The following is a 23461-nucleotide window of genomic DNA, read 5'->3' as shown; positions in this document are numbered from 1 at the left end:
TTTATTCTTGTTTAATTTTGGAGAGACTAAATAGATTTATATGAACTTATTAGAGTTAAGGGATCATGTTTTCTTTACATCAAAAAGTATTCCCAGTGCATTCTTGTAGTGTGTATATGGTGTGTGTATGTGTATAATTTTACTTGTGTTTTATAAACACATTTCAAAAATGCATAGCATTAATTAACATTATTATCCATGTAAGTGATCTATTCATGGGTTTGAATGAGTAAATTTGGAATAACAAAACAGAAACAAAACAAAAAAATGCTTAGCTACGTATTATGTTCATATAATTTCTTGCTAGGAAAATAAGTTATTAGATAAAAAATAACTTTTTGAAATAAACACAAAAATTTACTAAATGTTTGTAATGACTTAGACTTTTTATTGAAATGTTTTTATTTAATTTTGCAATATCCATCTACTTGTTATTTTTTCCACAAATAATTCAATGTTTAGTTTAAACACAAATGACACCAATTCAGCATTCATACTAATCCTATAACAACAAACGGATGAAAATGGAAAAATCAGGTATTTAAGAAAGTAGATTTTGATTTACAACTTCTAAAGACTAATTTTAAACAGTGAAACATGAATTCTATGGTTATCCAAATTTCTAAATTCTCAATAAAAGCTCCCAGGTTAGAAAGCAATCACCTCATAAAATTTACTTTATATAAATTATGCTTTAAATGTCTTTGCAAAATGTGTATGGAAACACTTGTTAGTTACTGTGATCTTTCCCAAAGGGAAATTACAAATCTTTGATTAAATAGATGATACTTTTTAATGCCATGGAGTTAGGATTGCACTTAGTCCCCACTTATCCACAGGATATAACATTCTAAGACCCTCACTCAATACCTGAAACTGTGGATAGTACTGGACATTATATATATATAATGTTTTATCCTATACATACATACCTTTTCACCCAAACGAAGCACTTTATGGCTTCTCTGTGGCATATCCAAATTGCCAGTATCCCAGCATCACTACTCCCGGGCCGTGGATTATGAGTAAATAAACTATGAATTACCTGAACACAAGCACTGGTTGCTGCGACAGTCGATCTGATAACGTAGACAGCTACTAAGTGACTACAATGAGTGTGTACAGTATGGATATGCTGGACAAAGGGATGATTCATGTTCCTGGCTAGACAGAGTAGGAAGGCGCGAGATTTTATCACGCTACTTAGAATGGCGTGCAATTTAAAACGTATGAATTGTTTGTTTCTGGAATTTTCCATTTAATATTTTTGGGTCATAGTGGACTGTGAGTAACTGAAACCATGAAAAACGAAACTGCAGATATTTGGGGGAGGGGGGTCAACCTTACTTCTTCAAAACCGAATAGTTAGTAGACCTTCAGAGAAGGCTGTGTAGTCACACATGCCCACTTTTTGCTGCATATCCTTATTTTATTGCTATTTATATATAAATGTAAAGTTTCATCAAATTAATCTGAGAACCCTTCATAAATGCAGATAGAACTGTCATACAGTCAGTCTTTTGTCTCCCCAAGGAAAGACCTGCAAGGACATATGTTTGCCTGTAGCTATCCAATGACTGATAGAAAAACCAGGACAGGAAGCGGGTTTTCCCACCCTCTGGACTATGTTCTTTCCATTACTTCTTGTTTCCTTGTTTTGTTAGGTCATTTTAAAGATTTGTTTGTAAATTGTTCAGCAATTAAATTCTAACTGAGGTGGGTTGTTAAGAAGACTAAGGTAACGGGGTCACAGAGTGTAGTTTAAAGCTATCCTCTAGGTTTTAAACTCCATGAAAGCCAGTGAGAGTGCTCACCTTGTCCACTGCTGGATTTCCAGATGCTTGTCCAACGTCTGGTACATGGTAGACTCTCTGTAAGTATTTGTTGACTGTTGAAGGAATGGTGTTTAGTGTTCTATTTGGAGCTTGTCCGTCCCATGTTAACTAAATAGTAACAACATGTCTGCCATATTTTTCATAAACTTTGGATAAATTTACTGTGCAGTGAAGACAAAAGTAAAATTTATAAGTACAAGTAGTGCTAAATGGTTTTCGTGTTATTTAATCTGTGGACTAATGTCTTGGTTTCTGCTTCTTTACGTGCAATGTTATTATTTATTATTATTATTATTTTCTATTTGCTAGAATGAGGACAAAAGCAGTCTTTTAGAGAGAATAGTCTTTTTTAAGTTAAATTCATGTTTGGCTAAATAAAGTGAACTTCTGTTTCAACCCAGTCACTCAGAGTGAGGTCTAATGTTCTATAGTTCTCAATAGTAATAAGCTGAAATTATTTTAAAATGTTGCTTAATTCTAAGTAGTCCAACAAAATCACTTGATTTCCCTTCTCTCCCCTTTTACATCTTTCAGGTTTGCACACTAAGGTTTTGTTCTTTTCATCAAATTACTACTTTTTAAACTTATAGAAACGAGGCATACTCCCCTATCTTTCCTTTAACCTTAAACTAACATTTCAGAGTTGATTTGATGATGTACACATTGTTTTAGCCATCAGAGATATATTGATAAGCAAGATCGACTGTCATGGAACATGGTAGATGCAGACAGATGAGATCCTTGCAGATAATGTGAGCTATGAAAAAAATAGTTTAATATAATAGACCATGACTATAATGAGCTAATTTTGATTCAATGGTCAGAAAAGGTCTGCTAAGGAAGTCGCATCTGAACTGAGAACTAACAGGGATGGCAGTATGTTTTTCCTAAGAAAGGTTTCAAGGTGCCTTACCAGTGAGTATTCATTTAGTGGGTGATCAAACAGCTTATAGGCTTATAAATAGGAATTTACCAGCACAATGAGAGCAGATCTATTTCGTAGCAGCAGATTCACTTCATCTAAGCTCGAGTGAATTTATTTAACCAAATGCAAAAGTATCCTTTAAAAATAAAGAATAACTGCTACAAGTTTAAAGCACTGAAAACCCTTATGACAAACAACCTTTTTCTATTTCACAGATTCATATGGTAAGCCAAATAATTGTCTTAGAGATGTTGGTAAGCATGCTGTTCGAATAAGGGAGTTCCATAACATTTGATATTTATAACTAATGTAAATACAACAATAAGGGTAGTTTTACCAGAGCGACTGGCTTATGTTGGCTGTAACTTGAGGCATCTATCTCCACCTTGCCAATGTGTCCAGACACTTGGTCATTTGGATGAGTCTCCTCTTCTGCTCCTTTCTATATTCATCCAACCTCAATCCTGACCCCGACTCTAGATGCCTAGAACTTCCTCTCGGACTTATATTCTTTATTAAATATATTAATAACTTCTAACAGGTTAAATCAATTCTTAAAGACCTGAGGAGCCATTCTGGTTTTACATATCTGATTTCATCCATTATGTTTTGATTCTGAGGTTTTCTTTATCTCTCTAGTAGAGAATTATATTTTTATACCACTAAAATCTTGGAGAAAGCATGAAACCCCTGTACACTCATAAAACGTATGTCTACCTAGTTGAAGATGAAACAAGATAAAAGCTTATATAAAAGAGAGTGATTCTAGACTATTGTTGAAAAATGTATATTCATGTAATATAAATACTTTCAGCTCTACATATCTATTGTGTATCTAAACTTTCCCTTAGGGTCGGAAACTGAAGACACTAGAATACCTCCTGATATGCTAGTGAATAGAATGAAGTTGACATTTCATATTTATTGCATGCATCAGTGCGCCGGTTGTAATGCTTTTGTCTAGTCCATAAAAACCATATGTACTCTGTCTTGTCATCATATCACAGTCTTTTAACCCAAGTTTCCTTTAGTGTTTTTTTTTTTCACCTTAAAAAGTCATAAAAGGGGGTGGGGAGGTCGAAGAAGGTAAAGTGGGGTAAATGATGATGGAAGGAGACTTGACCTGGGGTGGTGAACACACAATACAATATACAGATAATGTATTATAGAATTGTATACCTATATAATTATATTAACCAATATCACCCCAATAAATGCAATAAAAAAGAAATAACTGAAAAACATAGCTTCCACTAAGAAGTGACACATTCCGCTAATATTTCATTTGCTAAAGCAAGTCACATGCCTGCTATTTTTTTAAAAAGTTATTATTTTCTGTCAGTTTAACAATCATAAAAAAAGTAGTGTCTGAATTTGGCCTTTAATCTAGCTTTAGTTTTCCAGATTCTTTCAACTATGTTAATTTAGGAATAAAGAGAAACCCGACTCTCTAAAGAAAGACTGATTGTATTCTGAAGAATGAACAGGAAAAAAAATACACATACAAAGAGACAAAGAGACGGAGAGAATAAAACATTCAAATATGTTTTAAATTTTACTTTGTGTTCAGTTTTCTTTGGCTGATAGCATTCTTCATTTTTAATAGTGTACCTGAAGCTATTTTTTTCTTTTTCTTTTTACTTTTCATCATTTAAAAGTAATGTTTGAGTTACGTTAAATACAGGCAGATATTGTGTAATAAAATTAAACTACGTTTTGTTTTCCCTTTTGTTTTCTTTCAGAAAAAGGCCAACACAGATGTTTTTAACGAGCAGACCTTGTGTGACTGCCTGGTTTCTTTACTTCTGTGTTTTCTGTAGTTATCTATTAGTAACAGTCATCTTTTAGCAGGATTATAACACATAGATTAGAAGAGAGGCAGTTTTTCGCCCCATGGTTAGTTGGCCAGAGCAGAGATGAGAGATTAAACAAACAAAAAACTCTCTCCATCATAACAGAAGAGATTTTTTTACTAAAAGCATGAAAGAAATGAAGTACAGAAAGTCAATCTACATATTCTCCTTAGGTAAGAAATCTTACCTCTGGTGCCTTGCCTCTATTCAAAATGTGGGTACTGTTATCTCAGTCTTCATAGAAAGTCTCATGCTGTGGGTTGAGGCAAGGGGAATGTGACCGCCAAAATCAACAAGTGGAATGACAGTGGTTCATCATCTTCTTCACAAGACAAGCCCTTCTGTTTCCTGAGCAGCAATGCCACCACTCTTTTCTGGCCCCTCCTTCCCTTCCAGAAACTTCACTCTACTCACTCATCTCCTCAGGTCTAGAATGGAGCCTATAACTTATTTCCCACCTCCACTCCTATTCCCTACCAATACAGGTTATCTTGTCATGCTGGACTGAGGTCTCTTTTATTACTACACAGTCCTAGTCATTTATTTTTATTTATATTTACTATTGAAACTATAATAGATATCTCCCCTTTCCTTCCATTGATCCTCACCTCCCCATTCCCACCCACCCCACCCGTTCCTTCACCACATGATTGTCTGTGTCCATTGGTTATGCATATATGCAGGTTATGTATATATAAGTTCTTTGGTTTATTTCCTTCTGCCCCCCTACCCCCTCGATCTGTTTTGTTCATCATTTATTGTGTTCATACGATTTGACATGTAAGTGAGATCATGTGATACTTGTCTTTCTGACTGGCTTATTTCACTTGGCATAATAAACTCCAGGTCTCTCCATGCTGTTTCAAAGGGCAAGAGAGTCTTCCTTTTCACAGCTGCATAGTATTCCATTGTGTAAATATGCCACAGCTTTTTTGATCTATTCATTTACTGATGGGTGCTTGAGCTGTTTCCAGATCTTAGCTGTTGTAAATAGTGTTGCTGTGAACATAGTGGTGCATATATTCTTTCTGATTGGTGTTCCAAGATTCTTAAGACATATTCCTAGCAGCGGAATCACTGGGTCAAATAGCAGTTTCACAGTCTTATATAAAACACTTCTCTGGCTATATATTGTCTGCTTCATTAGATGCCAATTCTTAACACCTTCCCATGACCTCCAAAATCTGATCAGATTAATTGTTTGTTATGTATCAAATACCAATATTGCCGAGTAGAACTTTTCTAGTTTTTGTAAATGCTGGCTTGTTCTATCTCCTGTGTGCTCTTGTTTTCATCTCTTCTGTTGACTTAAAATAATTTCTCCCTCATTGAAGAGATTCTGACTCATTTTAGCCCTGATATATTTCTTTCTTCTCTATATTTGATCACATTCAATATCAGGATTACCTGGTTAATATTTATTTTTTGTTTATGTATATCAGCTTTCTTAAAAATATATTTTTCTGGCTATGTTATAAGATTCATGAAAGCAGAAGCCAATCATTTAAAATTAAAACCAAAATACTTAACAAAGTATTGAACATATAACTTACTTTTTGACTTACTGGTTTTCTTTTATCTCTTTAATGACATATACTCTGTTTTTTTTTTTATAGAAAAACTCAAACTGCTCTTTTAAAACTGAGGAAAAAAATGACTCTGCTTTTTTGCTGACACAAGTAATTAAGAATTAATCATTTTAATTAGTAATATTTTTGATGCGTTACCTCTATTTAATACATAAAATATTCAGTATTCAAATTCATCAGGTAATTCTAATGTGATAATATCAATTATTATTGGAAATAAAAACTTTAAAATTTTTGTCAACAGACTATAAGCAAATAAACACTGATTTGGGAAAAATTGTTTGGATCATTTTATACCTATCAGTGATAAATATCAAACATTATCCTTTAGACTCAAACATACAGACACAGGCCTTTTATCTAACTGAAACATAACATATTGAGTTATTAGGTTGTTTATTATTATATGTGCACATGTATATATATTTATGTGTGTATATATATGCATATGTATATGTGTGTGTGCATATATGATCATATACTAAAGAAGCAAGTGAGATTTTGGGGAAATTTTTCAAAGCCATATGTTTGAAATCAAAAATTGCCAAAAAAACTGAAATAACAAGAAGTTCCCATGCAATTAATTTTAGGCCAGTATTTCTTACTCATGATGTACTTTGTGGCAAATCCTGAAAATTTGAAATTTCATCATATAGACCAGAAATAGTTTTAGCAGAAAATATGACTGTGTTATAGGTATGCATATTAAATTCACAAGTATCTTCATACTAGTCCATGAATTTAAGTAAAAAACTGTCAAACTAAGCATGATTGTTTATTTTTGAATTTATGCACTAATATTTATTAAAATTCCTTTCCTACATGTTCATTTATTTTTGTCATTTGAATGTACTTGTTGGCACACATAGGTAACAAGTCTCAACAGTCTTAGAGAGGTCTGAGTTAGACCATTCAGAAGAAGTAAAGTCAAGTGATTTTATTGGATTCAGATGATTTTGTAATGAGGGTAATCCCTCCTTTTAGCAATGATTACTCTTGAACTTCCTCTTGTGGCTAAAGTGCCATGAGGAAAAATTAGTATTTCTCAAAACAACATTTGTTAAAACCTCCATGAGGTGCAGTATTGTTAAATGAAGATTTATGAAAATTGGCATTTTATATTTAGGGGCCCAGAGTTAAACATTTAAATTCATTGTGGAAAAGTTTTCCTGTGAAACTGCCTTATGCTGGAAGCAGTAAAGAAACACATGCGTCTCTCTGGCTACCATGCTCTTTTCATATTACTCTCCTTGCTTGGGTGATGCTGTCTTCTTGATTCACATGGTAAACTCTCTCTAGCTCTCAAAACTTGGCTCAGTTAACCTACTTTTCCATTGTAGACCTTCTTATATTAATGAACTTCCTTCCCTGAGCTGCACAACCTCATTCCGTGTCCCATTGCATCCTGAGCCTACTCCCCTAGCTTCCGGTACAGTGGTCATTCATGAGTCTGACTGGAAGCACTTTTAGGTCAGGGAGTATGTTCCTCTTTGTAACATCAGAGCATAGCATAGTCACTGGCACACATTGGACATAGAATAAATCAGTTACGTAAGGAATAGTAATCATTCCTATTCTCAATTCTTATTGCATGTTGATTTTTGAAAAGATTTATGAGGATTTGAGATAGTATGTTCAAAATTTTAGAAAATGGAAGCAAGTGGAAAAATATAACGTAGTCTCACCTGTATGTACATAGCTAAGTAAAAATGCAATACTAAACTAATCTTTTATTTGAAACCAATACAGTAGTTTCACATTTAAACTGGGTTTAGATTCTATAGTCAGTGGGAAGGACAGAATTACACTTGGATATAATTCAGGGACTTGCCACAGTGGAGACCATCTCCCCATTATCACTTGGTCAGTCCAACAAAGCATTGCAACGTGTTGCTGTTTCTTTGGTTGAACCTCATATAAAGTTGGGGACTTGAGTTCCATGCCGAATGAAAAGGATGTGTCTTTATTCATGAAACTCATTTGTGTCAGAGTGAGGTACCCAAACTGGGAGAGACACACAGAAACAGAGACCAACTGAGGGAACAGCAGCCTCAAACATGAGTGTTATGTATCACCTTGGTGCAATTTATTGATGGCGTTGACAAACAGAGTCATCTGCCCTACTTAAATTGTTAGTTTTTTTACTTAATTTTTTCACAAGTGAACTTGAGTTTAGATGTAATTACAAATGTGGATTTAAATTTAGAATTTAAATTTAGATGTCATTACAAATCTAAATTTAGATTTAGAATTATAACAGTAGTTGAATTTAGGTGAGTTAAATATTTGTATAATGTGATTCCGCAGTAAAGGAATGAAAGGATTTATTTTCTCAATTGACCCGAATAATTGTCAAAGTTTTATAGACCCTTCAGAAAACACACATATGTAGATATAAGTTAAATGTATGTGCAATAAGAAGTTATGTGTGCGTTTGCATGTGTATGTTTATACAGAAATTTGGGAACAGACAGATATTAAGGTTATTGGTTATGTCTCTCTGGCATAATCAGTGCATCCAGAAAGAATCTAAAGTCTTCCAGAATTAGGAAAAATGTGAGCCGAGAATCAATCATAGGACAAAGAAATTATATAGCTAATACTGTTCTGATTATATTTTCTCTTAATATATTTAATTAGAGATTACAAGTATAGCCATGCTTATATCCACAGTGTAACTCTTTTATGTATAGCATCTATGGGAGATAATTAAGGAGCATGGATAATGCAGATTTATCATTTTATACTCTAATTATTGGTAACTCAAAGAATGATCTACCTACACATCAGGAATGACTTCCAAATTATAATAACCTTGAGTCATCTTAAAGCACAAAGAACCCTAGGGTCTGGCAGAAATTCATATACTCATTTGTTCAGTAAGTATTTTTTGTGTATCTGATATATGCCAGACTTCAGTTCAGGAAATGGAAGTACATAGTGAACAAGACAAATGTGTTCCCAGTTCTTCTAGAGCTTATAATTTAGTAGGAAAAAAGAGAAAATAAGTAAACAAATAAATAAGTGATTTTTAATTAGAGATAAGTGCTATAAAAAAGGAAATAGTCTGTAAATTGACTGGAAATTATAGTAGGGTTATATTGCTTTAGATAGTATGTCAAAGAAGGCCTTTCTAAAAAATGTCAGGTATGAGTTAAGATGTGAGTAAGAGGAGTCAGTCATGTGAAGTTTTTGGAGAAGAGTATCTGAAATAAAGTGAACAGAACTCAAAGTGGCAACACACAGAAGTAAGGGTGAACTTAGCTAGTTGGAGAAGTATAAAGATGGCCACAGTGGCTAGTGCATGATGGGAAACGTAGTAGAAAATGACTGGAGAAATTGCTTATAGAACTCTATGGTCTTTGGTAAGAGGATTTGCATTTTATTCTAATCCAAAACAATCAGGGATATCTTTAGGAACTCAGAAATCACCACCAGCAGGAACTCAGATTAGTATTGCATTATATACAGTCAATCTATTTTTAACATTTCACCTATCATTATTAGCTGGCTTGTTGAGTCAGTAGGGTTACTGGTTAAGAGAGCTCTGAAACCAGACAGACATGAGTTTGAATCCTGGCTTATTTCCTTACCAGCTGTGTGTCCTTGAGAAATGACTTAACATTTCTGAGCCTCAATTCCCGCTGTATAATAGATGATAATAATAGTACCTACCTTTTAAGGTTGTTTAAGAATTAAATGAGATAATGACATAAACTATAGTACTATGCATGGTACATAATGAAACCAAATATTAATGACTTCATGATGATCCTTAGATCATTTGTTTAATTGATTTGGAGTTACAAAGTTGTCTCTTTGGTTTTGTAATTTTTATTATTTGTTAAGTTATACAGGTATTTCATAGTTACTACAGATGTAGAATCTGTTATAAGGTAAATTCTATTTTGCATGCACACAAAAAAAGATAGATAACTGAATATTGTGTATTTTAAAAGAGCATAACTGGAAAAATCTTCCTATAAAGCCATGGATTCAAATTAAAGATGTATCCCAGAAACATTTATTTTCAATAGTTAAGTATTTACCCATGTAGATTGTATATTCCTTCTTTATTCAAAGTTCTCCACTTAGTTGGCATAATTTTCCAGCATTAATTTTTTTCTTCAGAGAAAAATTCCCTAAAGAATAAGACTCAGTGTAAGAATAGAGGACTTCTCAATACAGAATTGCTCTTTTTTTAGGGTGAAGCATTTCTCATCTGCCTTTGCTTTCTCTCTTTGCTATGCCAATACTATCAGAGTAGAATTATAATAGTAGTCAAACAGTAATAATTTGCCATGATTTTTAAATTTGAGAGAAAGAAAAGATATAAAAATTATTTTCAATCCCAATCTTTTATATCACTCCAAAATTTGAACAAAACTCATTAGATAAATATTCTGGCTAATTCCACTTATAATTATAACCAAAATTGATGAAAAAGTTAAGTTTTTTTTTTTTTCTTTTCCCTACAGTCGTCCAGTTATAAGGCGCAGATCAAAGCATCCATCTGCTTTAGAAAACCCACAGTTAACTACTTGGAGTCATTTGTGCTAGAATACTGCTTAACAAGAAAATTGTTCTGCTTCCAGGTGTATATTCACAATGGCAGTAAAAGGGTAACATGATGATGTGGATGAAGATGAGAAGGATGCTGAGATGCTGGTAGCATCCATCCATCCTCTAGTACACACCTTGTGTGTTAGACACTGTTATAGTCTCTGTGTCTGTGTGTCTCTTTCTCTCTCTTTCTCCCTGTGAGCCAAGCAGGCATTATAATTTCACTTTAAAAAAATTAACAAACTGAAATTGTTGAATAGCTTGGCCAAGGCCACTTGTGAGGAAAGAACAGAACCAAGATTCCAATCTAATTCTAACTCTAAAATTTTCTTCCCCGTATGCTGCACTACATTTGATAAAGTAATGAAACTCGTTTTTTTTGCAGCTACCTGCAAATGTCAGCTTTATTCCACTTGATTCTCATTAACATTTTAATGTTTTATAGTGAAATTTAGGTTTCGTATTGGTTTTCATAGCTGGCATCTTTGTATCCCTCACATCTGATAAAATATAAAAACTCAGTTGTGTTCTTTTTTCCTTTTTTTTTATCCTCACCTGAGGACATTTTTGCATTTATCTGGAGGGAGGGAGGGAGGGAGGGAGGGAGGGAGAGAGGGAGGGAGGGAGAGAGAGAAACAACAACGTGTAAGAGACACCTTGCCACCCACACAACCCCAACCAGGGCCGGGGACAAACTGCAACTGAGGTACATGCCCTGAGCGGGAACTGAACCCCGGTCTCTCTGGTCCGCTGGCCAATGCTCCAACTGCTGAGCCAAACCGGCCAGGGCTCTTTTCGCCTTTTTAAAAGATCAGCAACAAATTCTAACTTAGTGAATGTCTTGGTAAAAGTGAAAGGACTACACACCATCTTTATATTTGCAATGGATAGTTTTGTTTTTCAGGATGGATTCTGTTTCTCTTATCCATACTGCCATTGGAGTTGGTGAACAAATTATTTCTACTCTCAGATGAGAGACAATAAATTAGAAGTGTTTATGTTTTTAGTTATAATAACCAAAATAGTCATTCTTAACACTTGTAGCTAGAATTAGTAATGATTTAAAGGAAATCCATGGTAGAATTCAGAATGTGGAGTGTATCACACTCCTGAGTTGCAGAAATAAGATTATAACTCTTTATTAGAATAGTCTTTCTGCTACATTTGCTTTGCAAATAGCTAAACATAGATGTTCCATAAATGAAGGCTGATGTTATTATTAATAAGCCTTCTAAACATGTAAAATTCTTGCAGGTACTGATTTGCTTGAAGAAGCACTGCTTGACATTTGGTTATTTGAGCCATAACTTACTTACAAAGATGGAGATGATGATTATGAGGAGGAGAGCAAGGATGGCAAACATCTACAAATACTGTATTGAGACACTTTACTTAGTGAGTCATTTTATGTCCCAGTAGCCCCATATGATAGGTGTATTAGGTTGTACTAATTTTACAGAGGGTACTGAGGCACAGGAGGTTAAGTCATTTTACAAGATTTCTGAGCTTGTAAAGGAAGGAGGAAGACACTTCAAAGTCCCTACTCTTAACAACTACAAATAGGATTTTGCACAAATTAACAAAGAATTATATGCAAACGCTTAACTAACACCAATTAAGTATCACATAGGTTAGTAGTCATTAGTATTACTCTCACTTAGCTATTATTATCATTACAATATATAACTATATAAAGTTTTCATTGTCGGTTTAGAGGGAACTCTTTAAGTACAGATTAAAAAAAAAAAACCTCCAAATATTTAAAACTGTAAATGTTTTTGCAAAATATGGGTTATTCTTCTTTTCAGTCAGCTTTGTATTTATCTTTATATTTGTTACTAAATGTTGATTTGCTTTTTCCATAATCCAGTGGATATCACTTAGAATTCTGGAAGGAGTCTGTGTTAGTGACTTTAAAGATAAAAACCCTTAGTGGCAAAGATAAGATTACACTGTATGAAAGACCAGTTAATAACCAAATATGGAGTAAAAAATGAAAGGCCAAGGATTAAGGCATCAAAAAAAAAACAAGAAACCTCCTTTGTGGCTACTTGATAATTCTACCATTCTGTTATCCTGTTTATTGAGTGGCACGGTACTCATTCAGGAATTTCAGTTTTGTAGAGATTTAGGAAAATGCCTTGAAATTCTATTTCTATTACTATTTTTTAATATCGAAAACACTTTGCAAATATGCGGAAACGAATTCTAGGTCTTCGTGAACTTTGAGGGAGATGTCCATTTTGGCAAAGGGGGAAGCACACATTTGGGTACATTTATATGTGCCTCTCAAATTTGGGTGCTCGTCTGAACTGCCAAACTTCAGAGTGTTCACAGTTTTAATATACCAAAGTGGGTTAAAACAGCCTATTAGTATAAGGAGTATTTTTGAAACTGTTGACATTTGGCTACTGTTCTTTCATCCACTGTTCGGTAGTCTTGACAGAAACTTGGTTTGACTGCAGGAGAGAAAGTGAAAGACAGAGAAAGGTGTCTATATGGAATGCCCGGGGAGAAGCACAATCCTGTAAGGCAGCATTTAGGCATTGAGTGTGACACTGTATTAACCTTTTTAATGGATGTATGTAAGAAAGTGACATGTAAATGGAGCACAAGGGGAGATATGACACTATATCTGGAAAAGGATAAAACAGTTGGTTGAATACTGTGCTATTATAGCAGTTTGCAAACCTTGGATAAACTCAGTCAGCGGTTGTATAATTGGTTATTCAATCCCGACCCTTGTTCACAGCTCAAAGCCAGGAACACTGAGACCTGTTGCCAATTTGAGTGAATATAGTGACTGTACTCGGCCGGGGCCTAACATTGGAGCCAGGCCTTTTCCTGTGGGCTGGTTTCCACCATGTCTGGGACTGGCTCGGTGACAGTGGTTCTTTTGTTGTGAAAGGCTGGCGGGTACTCCCTCCTTTGCAGAATGTCTAACAGCTACGCAAATAGAAGAAAATAGGAAAAGGGACTTACTGTAGCTTTTCTCTTAGTAAGTTAATGTGGAATTATTAGGGTTTTTTTCTTTCTTTCTTTTTTTTCTCTCCCCTCCTTTTAGGGGAAAGTCTGAGTTAAGTAAATAAACATAAAGAGTGATATAAAAGCCTGCTTTTGGGTAAGAATGGAACCTTGGTAGTCCCTGATTAAAATATGATATGTATGGAGAAATGTATAGTAATTTGATTCACAAAAACGGGTTTCTGAAGAAGGCGTTTTTACTTTCCCCTGCTTTCTCCTATCCGAGTGCATGTACCGAGAGATTGCTTTTACTCAATATCTCCTCCACGACCGACAGCTATAGCATGTGTATAAATCTGTTATGTATTTCACTTTATGAAACAAGTACCCCAGCTTCTCTGCCCAAACACACTGGAGAGAGGCCAACAGACTAACCACTTACTGTTTCGAGTCTAGTAAAATTTGGGAAATAAATCAGCGAAGATTTTGATTTGAGCGTGTGGTATGAAGAACGCCCAGTCTTCGTACAGTGCCCAATTCATAAAGGAATCTGTAACAAGCGTGTAGTATTGGCCAGTGAGGTGCTGCTTACTGATAGGGCGACAGACCCAGCTGCAATCAATTATGCTCCCATTATTTCTGTTGTTTAAACATACCGAGGAGCACCCGTTCAGAGGATTCCATAAAATGCGTCTAAGTCCCAAGACAAAGTGAAGAGCATGTTAAAAAAGAAAACTCTGAAGAGATTCTGAACTGAGACTTTTTTCCTGAGCATATTTATAATCACTTTGCCACCCCTCTCCCTTCCCTGGCTCCACCTCACACACCCAGCATTTATAAAATCACACACACACAACACGCAGTGTTTGATTTAATGCAGGGTTGCAATTCAATCAAGAGACTGCTGAGGTCATATAATATAAATGACTACAGTACTTCTTGGCTCAGTTATAGCCTTGATCATTCAGGGCTTTGTTTTTTGTTAATTGACTAGCCTCCTGCTGGGAGGAGCTCCTAAATATTTTGGACTATATGTCACTAAAAAGTATTTGCAGTCTAGAAGGTATGGGGTGGGGGTGGGGGGGTAAGTTTCACTAGTAAGGGATAAGGGAAAAGGAAAGAGGCTGTTCTGAAACCATGACAGGACAAAGGGAAAAGGAGTAATTGTTTTTGAATAGAAAATTAATCATTGAAAAGGGACTGGCTATTGTGAAGCAAACATAAAAATACAAGGAGCGTTTAACTTGAAATATATGAGAAAAAGCACTATAGAATCTCCAACAGAGGCCTTTAATGGAAAATACAGCCGGCCATCTCATTATGGTACATCCCTGGGAGCCAAGTGTTATGAGCATTAGTAAGAAGGTGGTATTATATATAAAAAATAAAAAAAAATTGATTATAATCAAGCTTAATGTATTTGAGGCTTAATAAAAGTATTGTGTGGAGGAAGTGAGTATCATGGCATAATAGAGACCTCTTAGCATTGGATTGTTCACAAGGATTGTATTTTATAATGCTGATCGCTGGAGGCCTTTACTTCCTGATGGGAAAATAGGAACTTGTATTGGTAAAGAGAAGATCACAGAATTGTAGGCCGCCCCTATTTACCCCAGAAAACATAACTCAACATATATCTTATCATCCTAATCTCCCAAATATTTATCTAGATTATATTATAATACAATATTGTATGTAACAAACAGATTTCTCCCCAAGGTCACTGTTTGTAATTTAGTAAATTGTAGGTGTCCAACTGGAGAGCCTAGAGCTGCTGGTGACGAATGAATGCTTGAGATGCCTCATTAATTTAATGTAGGTAAGAGGCTGGTGGGCTGAAAGGATTTGGTGGTAGCCCCATAGAGAACTACCTAGATGCAATGCAAAGAGCGAAGAATAAACTTTTTTTTTTCCTATTATTTTTCCCCCCTCCATGCTGTGCACCTTCACTGATCATTATTTCTTAGGTACTTTATGTGTCACAACAAAAACAGAAATGCTGAGATTTGTATGAAAACAAGAGTTTCATTTAAACTCAAATCAAGTATCTTTTAAAGGTGTTGGGTTTTAGTGTTTATGCAGTTTCATTTGGCACAGAACCCCTCACATGTTTTGAGATTTGGCTTCGCTGCTTTGTCATTTTGAGGGTGCTGTAAGCCTGAAACAATTTGCTGAAAAGAAAAGAGAGAGAGAAAAAAATAAGACTGGTTTTACATCTACAATTATGGACTAAAAAAATTAATTGACATCTACTGTATAAAAGGAAAACCTGTTAGATTATGTATGTAATGTACTTTATAAATTTCAGAAATTTCTGTATCAGTAATTAAATTCCCTCATTAAATAAGTAATTCCTCCCTTGTTGTTTGGTAGCTGCCATGGAACCATGATGGTTCTTTTTCTTCCTCTCTTTAGAAAGGGAACCCTTTTATATTTAAGTTCAGAAACATGTATTTTAAATAGATACGTAATGCACCTTTAAAGATCAATTTTGCTGATTACAAATTTATTGCAATGATTTACAAGTTCGGTTTACCTATTTTTTTTGCAATAAATTATTTGCCTTCTGCAAATAAGATTATAAGCAGCTACCATACTTGGAATGATTTATTTGGAATGCTTTTATTTAACTAAAGATTCAGCTCCTATTAATTAGAATACTTTTATAAATGATGAAATATAGGTGTCTAATTTATCATAATTGTTAACAATGTTGTCTCTGAATCTTCTTCCTGGAAGAAGTAGGAGGTGTGTCCATGTATTGGAAGTCTGTGAAGCCCTTTTGCTTTGGGTGGGAGATCTCATGTCCTATAACAGACCGCGTGGAACTCAAACATACTCTGCACCTTGTGTGAGAACAGTGATCTCAGGTTCCCAGGGGTTTTCAGATGCCTCAGGGAAATTTTTCAGAGGTGTAAACCCTTTTGAATTTCTAGCATGTGGCTTTTGATAGACCATCCCCAAGTTTGCACAAGCTTACTCTCTGACCCCAGGTCAGAAAATTGGCTGGTCTGTCATTTTACTGGATTCATCCATTCTTTGTTATGAAATACTGACCTATATCTTAATTTTTTAACTGCTAATGTATGTACTGTACTCCACCCAAATTTCTAGGTAATTTTAAATAAGATAGTTTACCTTTTTAAAAACTCTAATCTGTTTAAATCAGTGAATCATTAAAAAAGCATGAAATACACATCATAGTATGGTGAACATCTCTTGACCCCTTCCCACCCCATCCACTCTTATTTCTCAGATACATTTCTAATGAGATGAGCTCAAATTATAAATAAATATTCTATATTAATTATACTAAATATATGCATACATGAATGATAAAGATTTACATGATATCACTATCATTTACTACACATACCAGAGTGAACTTGTTCAATAATTATTTCTGGAAAGCTAAACCAGGAGAAAGAAGGAATATTCAAAAGGTCTCTCTTTTGGGTTCTCCTTCTATCCCTGGATACTTCTTTATCCTTTCAAATGTTGATGTATCATGTTTTCCACTCAGTTAGTCGATGTGAGACATAATTCTATAGATGTTACTGATTGATGTTTTTAAGAATATAGAAATAGCACAAGCTAAGTGGCTCAGTTGGTTGGAGGGTCGTCTTGTTCACCAAAAAGTTGAGGGTTCGATTCCCAGTCAGGGCGCATACCTAGGTTTGATCTCTAATCAGGGGCCTATGGGAGGCAACTGATTGATGTTTCCCTAGCACATTGCTGTTTCTCTCTCTTTTTCTAAATCAATACCAAACATATTCTCAGTGAGGATTAAAATATATATATAGAGAGAGAGAGTCTAAAGGCTGCTGTGCTGCATGTTAATTATATTCAAGGTGTAGATTATTTTATTTTCTACCATTAGTACCCTTCCTAGGTTTAGTAATTTGTTGTCCTGCTATTCCTTAATGAATGATGAGAGTATTGTTCCATTCACTATTCTCTGATTTACCAAATTACTTGTAACATTAATTCACCATTTTCCTCCACCTCAGTTCTCAACCATTCAAAGAGGATGCCCTTGTCATTTGGGTGGCATCTCAGGAGTTTCTTGTTTCTGTTTGCCTCGTACATAAACATATGTACCTCTCTTATGTGAGTGGTGCATTACATTGAAAAATATACATATGTTTCTAGAATTATTTGTGGTCCCTATTCAAGATTTTTAAACAAAATTTTTGGTTCTACTACTGCAGTAGTAAGTTTTCATTTTCCCTCTATTTAATAAATAAAATATGTTTGAGCTCCTGGTAGTTCATTATTGCATTTTACCACTATGACTTTTTAAAATTTGATATGCTGCATTTCACTGAGTTATAAAATAGAAAATTATTTTAATATATTTGGATTTTTTTAAGCTGATAACATTTAAATTATCACTTTGGTGACACTAGTGTTAGGAAAATTATTTTACTGTTCTAAGAATTTGGTCAATTCTACGTTAGGTCTTGTTCATTTGAAAAATATTTTCAACTCAAATTTCGGAAGAGGTAACAGAATGTTTTTATCCATATTTTTATGTCCTGAATCACTATTTACTTGACCAAAAAATTACCTTAGGTCTTGGAAAAGTGAAGATTCCTGGGATTCAACCAAGACATCAAGACCCAGACCGTCCAGGGGCCTTGGACATTTGCCTTTTTAGGAAGCTTCCCTAAAAGTATTAACTCTAGGTGGCTTAGGTCCCACTTCTGATCTGCTCTTGTTAATATGCCCCATGCCAAGAAAAATAGCTTTTAATTTAACTTTATAGTGCTAGCATGATTTTATTCATAATATTTTTCTAATTATGGACAAGATAATAAATTGGTCCCATTTTTGGAAATTATTGCCTAGTAACATTTTTTTTTTTAACAAGTTCAATGGATAAACAGAAGATTATTTTAGAAGTCTTTATGGCCAAACTATGATAGTAGCTTTTAGAAACAACCTATCATTATATTTATTTACTCTTAATGATTCAAGTAAGGCATTGTTCTCTTTACCTTTACTTCAACAGACAAAACAATAGGACTGCAGCTCAGTGACATGTAATTAGAGTCAGAGGTTTAGTGTCTGGTCACCATTAGTCTAGCTGTCCTCTGCAGGAGATGCTGAGTTACGTGAGGGGCAGAGGCCATGTTTTAGTGCCTATCACGGTGCCGTAGTAGCAGCTTAATGGATAATTGTTGGATAAGTTAATGAATAAATAGAGTCTGATGCCTCCCGGTCTTGTGTGTGTGCGTGCATGTGTGTGCATTATACAAAATAAAGAAAATGACAGTATCCATACATGACACTAAAAGCAAAGATAGCAGTTCTGCACATTCACTCAGTTCAGAAATTAAATGACTATACCAATAGATTGCACATACCCGATTTTATATCAGCTGCCTTTAACCTTGAGAGTTGTAAGTCTCTGGTGATAAGGGAAATGTGAAACCTAACTATGCTTTTTTCTTTTCATTTGCTTCCTTTTTATTTTCTTTCACTTGTTCTTTCTTAAATGAAAAGTATTTTTAAAGGGAACTTTTACAGGTCAAGTCCTGCCTTTTGGGGGTCACGGCATATTATAGCAAACACACAACTGCAGGTTTCATTGTTGCCTAGATTGTTTCTAAACTTGTGAATATTAAATGCCTTTTTGCCCCTGCAAAAAACAACTATTGTATTTTCTCATCTAAAATTACTCTAAAAATGATGCGATCCAAAAACCCATGAAAGGTTATGAGAAATATAACAAGTCGTTAAGGCAGATGGACTACTTTGGTTGAGAAGGATATGTGCAAATTTAGATATATGATTTGAAGCAAATTAGAGGATATTTTTTCTTAATTTTAAAGTCTGATGTTATGCATTGACTATAAAAATATAATTTGAATTATGAGTAGCTTTTCAGCTCAACTGTTCAACTACCTGCATATCACAACCTTGCAGTCTCTGATTTATCACATGAATCATGTCAGTTTTTATTGTTCCTATCTTTTCAGGCATCTGGCAAGCTGCGATTGCGATTTGTTTTCACATATGTTGTGATAGAGGAGATTCAGGATGTGTAGTGGTTTAGCATCAGGCTGTATGTGCTTTAATTCTCACTTCCAGTGGTAAAACATTCTGTCATATTTTTAAAGTATTGGAATTCTTATTCTAATGTATGTTAAGTGGTTTTCTATTCCTATGCTTTTTATATCTTCTTTATCATCTCTACTACCTACTTCCACGATTTTAAACAACGAAAATTGTACAACTATGATAATTAATTTTCAGCATAGTCTAGATAGTTAATTAAATGGATGATTATGTTGATACACTTTTTTTAGAAGGATAATTGCTTCCAATTCAAATACATATTTAGGCAGTTTTTTCTTAAATAGATCAATAGGCATATATCATTTGCTTAGAACGTTGCAATCTCAATCTCGTTTTTACTAAGCAATCTGAAATTCTTCCTATTTGTTTATGTGTTTGTCTTATGAAATTAAGACCTTAATAATATTCCTTATTCTAATATACCTTTTGCTATAATTTAGTTCTTATAGAGTGTCTTCTATTTTTCTTTCATGTCTGTCTCACAATTTGTACAGTTGAGAAAATACTACTTCAAATAAAATTGTATGGAAAATTACAGATTTATTACAATTGTTCTCTGTGAGAGTTGTTATTTGATGGATGACACAGTAAAAATAGTCATGAAAATCTTTTATGAGAAATAGTTTCACTTATTGTTACATCAGGAACATCTTCCTCCCAGTTTTCCCTCAGATTGCGTCTGCTTTTCCATTCTTCCCTCTTGCCTGACTCACCCCTTTGCTTTCGCCGGACTCTCCACTCTAAACCCTCTCATTGTAACTAATGGCAAGAACTTAATTCACATTTCCCCACCCACACTTTGCTAACATCATAAATTATTCGGATACAAATGGACAGTATTCATTAGCTGTGCACTTTACTGAAAGATCTTTACACAGGAGTGCTGCACACTCCCATTTTTATTAAAAGTTAAAATGCTTTTGCTGTCGTGGGGGTTGGGGTGAGTTAGCGATGATAGAGGACAGTGCTACAGTGCTAATAAATAAAAATAATAACTATTACCGTTGGCTGAGTGACCCTGGGGAAAGAGCACTACAAAGCTATTTGTTGTTCCCTTTCACTTGTCAACAGCACTGACTTAAAAGCTTTAGCCATTGTTGAGGACCTAATAAAACCTTTGAAAAGTTAGAAAGACAACTGTCAAAACAATAATAATAATCAGGCAAAGGCCCTGGCTGGTGTTGCTCTGTGCAATGAAGGGTCTCGGGTGGGGGTGCCTATCAATGTCTCTCTCTCTCTCGCTCTGTTCCCTCTCCCTTCCTCTCTCTCTCTAGAATCAATGTAGAATCAATGAAAAATATGTTCTCAGGTGAGGATCAAAAAAAAAAAAAATTAGGCAAAGATTAGTTGAGTATATTTGTATGGGACAAATTATACATCAACTTAATGGAAATGACGTTTATTTTGTCCCTCTTACTGCTACATCTCTTTCTATATCATCTTTATTGACATGTACCAACTAAAAAATTTATAAGAATCACAGATAGCCAATGAAACTAAGGGTTGTGGGTCATTATCATAAAAATGCATAGAGATAGGGATATTACCCTTTGATGAAGCTTTTGATTTCTTGGTAGTTTTAGTGAGGGGCAAAGTGGAGCATATATATATTACTTTCATTTAATTTTTTAAATGATTCTCTTGAGTTGTTGTGAACCAAGTTGTAGTTGTAATATTAGTCAACATTTTTGAATGTCACTGTGCCTACTAGCATTGCTTTAAGCACTTTACATAAATTAGCTCATTTAATTATTTTGACAATCATATAAGATAAATGCAGTTATTAATCCCTTTACAGATGAGTAAATTGAAGCAGAGTGGTTAAATTACTTGCCAAAGGTAACAAAACTAGTAAGTTATGGTTATTCTTTGAAATGCTGTCCCCAAATTGCTTATGTTATTTTTGCTAGAATCTAATATTTCAAGCAAGAACAAACCGAAGTGTAGTCTATGCAAGAAAATACTCTTATTTTCTGAGTAATGGAGTAGGTAAAACCATGAGCGTTTCTTAAGTCTATCATCTCAAGGGAATTTTTGTGTAGAAAGTATAGAGCCATCTCATGAAGAGTACTTCCAAGATTATTCAAGGGTATCGATATGCAGCAATATACCATATTGATTATGGCATATTTAATCATGTAATATTCTTTTAAAATGTGGTATAAGATTGGGTATAATTGAATAGGTATGTTAATAGTTTTGTTACCAGTGAAATTATTGGGTTCAGTTTCCCCACCACTAATGGGACTGGGGCTCTTGTGATATCTTGAGAAAACAAATTTTCTAAGACTCACATGGGAGAATAAATGTTTTTTATTAGTGTGAAATTGTATTTCTCAGGTTACAAGGTCCCCGTTTCTTAACGCAGTCCTGAAAGAGGGGCAGCGGTGGTTCAGCAGAGCTGGAAGCAGGGCCAGTGTCCAGAGTTTCCGTTCCATGGGGGAGAGGAGTCCAGCAGAACATCAGCACTGGGCTAGATTCAGTTTATCAGCCCATCGTGTGGAGTCCACGGGGCTCTGGGCCACATGGGCAAATGCGTAGTCTGAGAGCCCCTCAAGCCAGGAGTCAGACTTGAGCAGCGAGAGAGAGAGAGAGAGAGAGAGAGAGAGAGAGAGAGCTTTCTTTGTTTAGGAGCTTAAATGTTTCAGATTTTGCACCCTTGCGCTGGCCATGCCTGTTCTGGCCCCCGACCACCCACACCTTACTGGACATGTGTCTAAACCACCTTTGTTCAGTCTCTTCCCCATCGATCAGCAGGGAACAGGCCTGGAGAGTGTTAGCTGTAACTTCCTGGCCAAGCTGTATGAATGGTCTGCCTGTGTTATCTAGTCTTCCCTTTTGCTCCTTTCCTGATAAATCAGAACCAGGTTATTATAACTGTATCAATTTTAGTTTATGAAAAGAGAAAAATTAAGCCTGTGATTAATGATTTAGATATTGCAATGATATAAAAACATATTTCATTTTAAAAATTTCAAAACTTGCATCAGCAGACCAGACAACTTTTTTTCCCCTCCTGGCACTCCTAAAAGTAAAGTATTACTAGAACTTAATTTACTTAAGGATAATTACATATAAAAATGAGCTTATTGAAATCCTAATGCTTTGGAATTTCAGATGTGTTTCTGTTGTGTGTTGTGGTATGTGTTATTTTTTAACATTTCCTAGAAGAACTTGACATTTCCAGTGGCAGACTAGCTGTAGTGCTTGGCTAATGGGCTGTTCCAAGGCCTTCTGGTCTTCATTGCACAAATAACTTTCCAGATATGTAAAAGTTTTTACACTACTTCTATTGCATTGTTTAATATTTGCCCCAAAGTGGTTTCTAGACAGGCAGCTATTGTCAACATGAATTGAACTCTCACTGACGTATCATTTCCAGATTTGGCTCAACTTTCCCTCAGAAAAAAATTTAGTTATTTATAATTAAATATAAACCTACTGAATTGGAATTAGCTTTTTGAAGAAAAATGTATTTGGCCAAGTGCACAAACTTGCATTTATTCTCCAGTTTTATGGGGCCATCAAGTGAACACTTCTAAGGGGAGAATGTTAAGTTAACATGACCTAATTCTAGCACAGATTAGGGATCCAGACCACCCATCATATAACTATTGTCTAAAACTAAATGAAGTGAGTAAAATTGGA

The 23461-nt window shown here is 34.8% G+C and overlaps 1 protein-coding gene across 6 annotated transcripts in view; it reads left to right on the top strand.

Moving 5' to 3' along the window:
- SOX5 (SRY-box transcription factor 5) overlaps window positions 1–23461 on the top strand; it is a 960413-nt gene that overhangs the window by 706714 nt on the left and 230238 nt on the right. The gene's annotated exons all lie outside the window — the stretch shown is intronic.

Source organism: Molossus molossus, unplaced genomic scaffold (genome assembly GCF_014108415.1).
Source record: "Molossus molossus isolate mMolMol1 unplaced genomic scaffold, mMolMol1.p scaffold_m16_p_10, whole genome shotgun sequence".
Taxonomy (NCBI): domain Eukaryota; kingdom Metazoa; phylum Chordata; class Mammalia; order Chiroptera; family Molossidae; genus Molossus; species Molossus molossus.
This window is presented reverse-complemented; position numbering and strand designations above follow the sequence as displayed.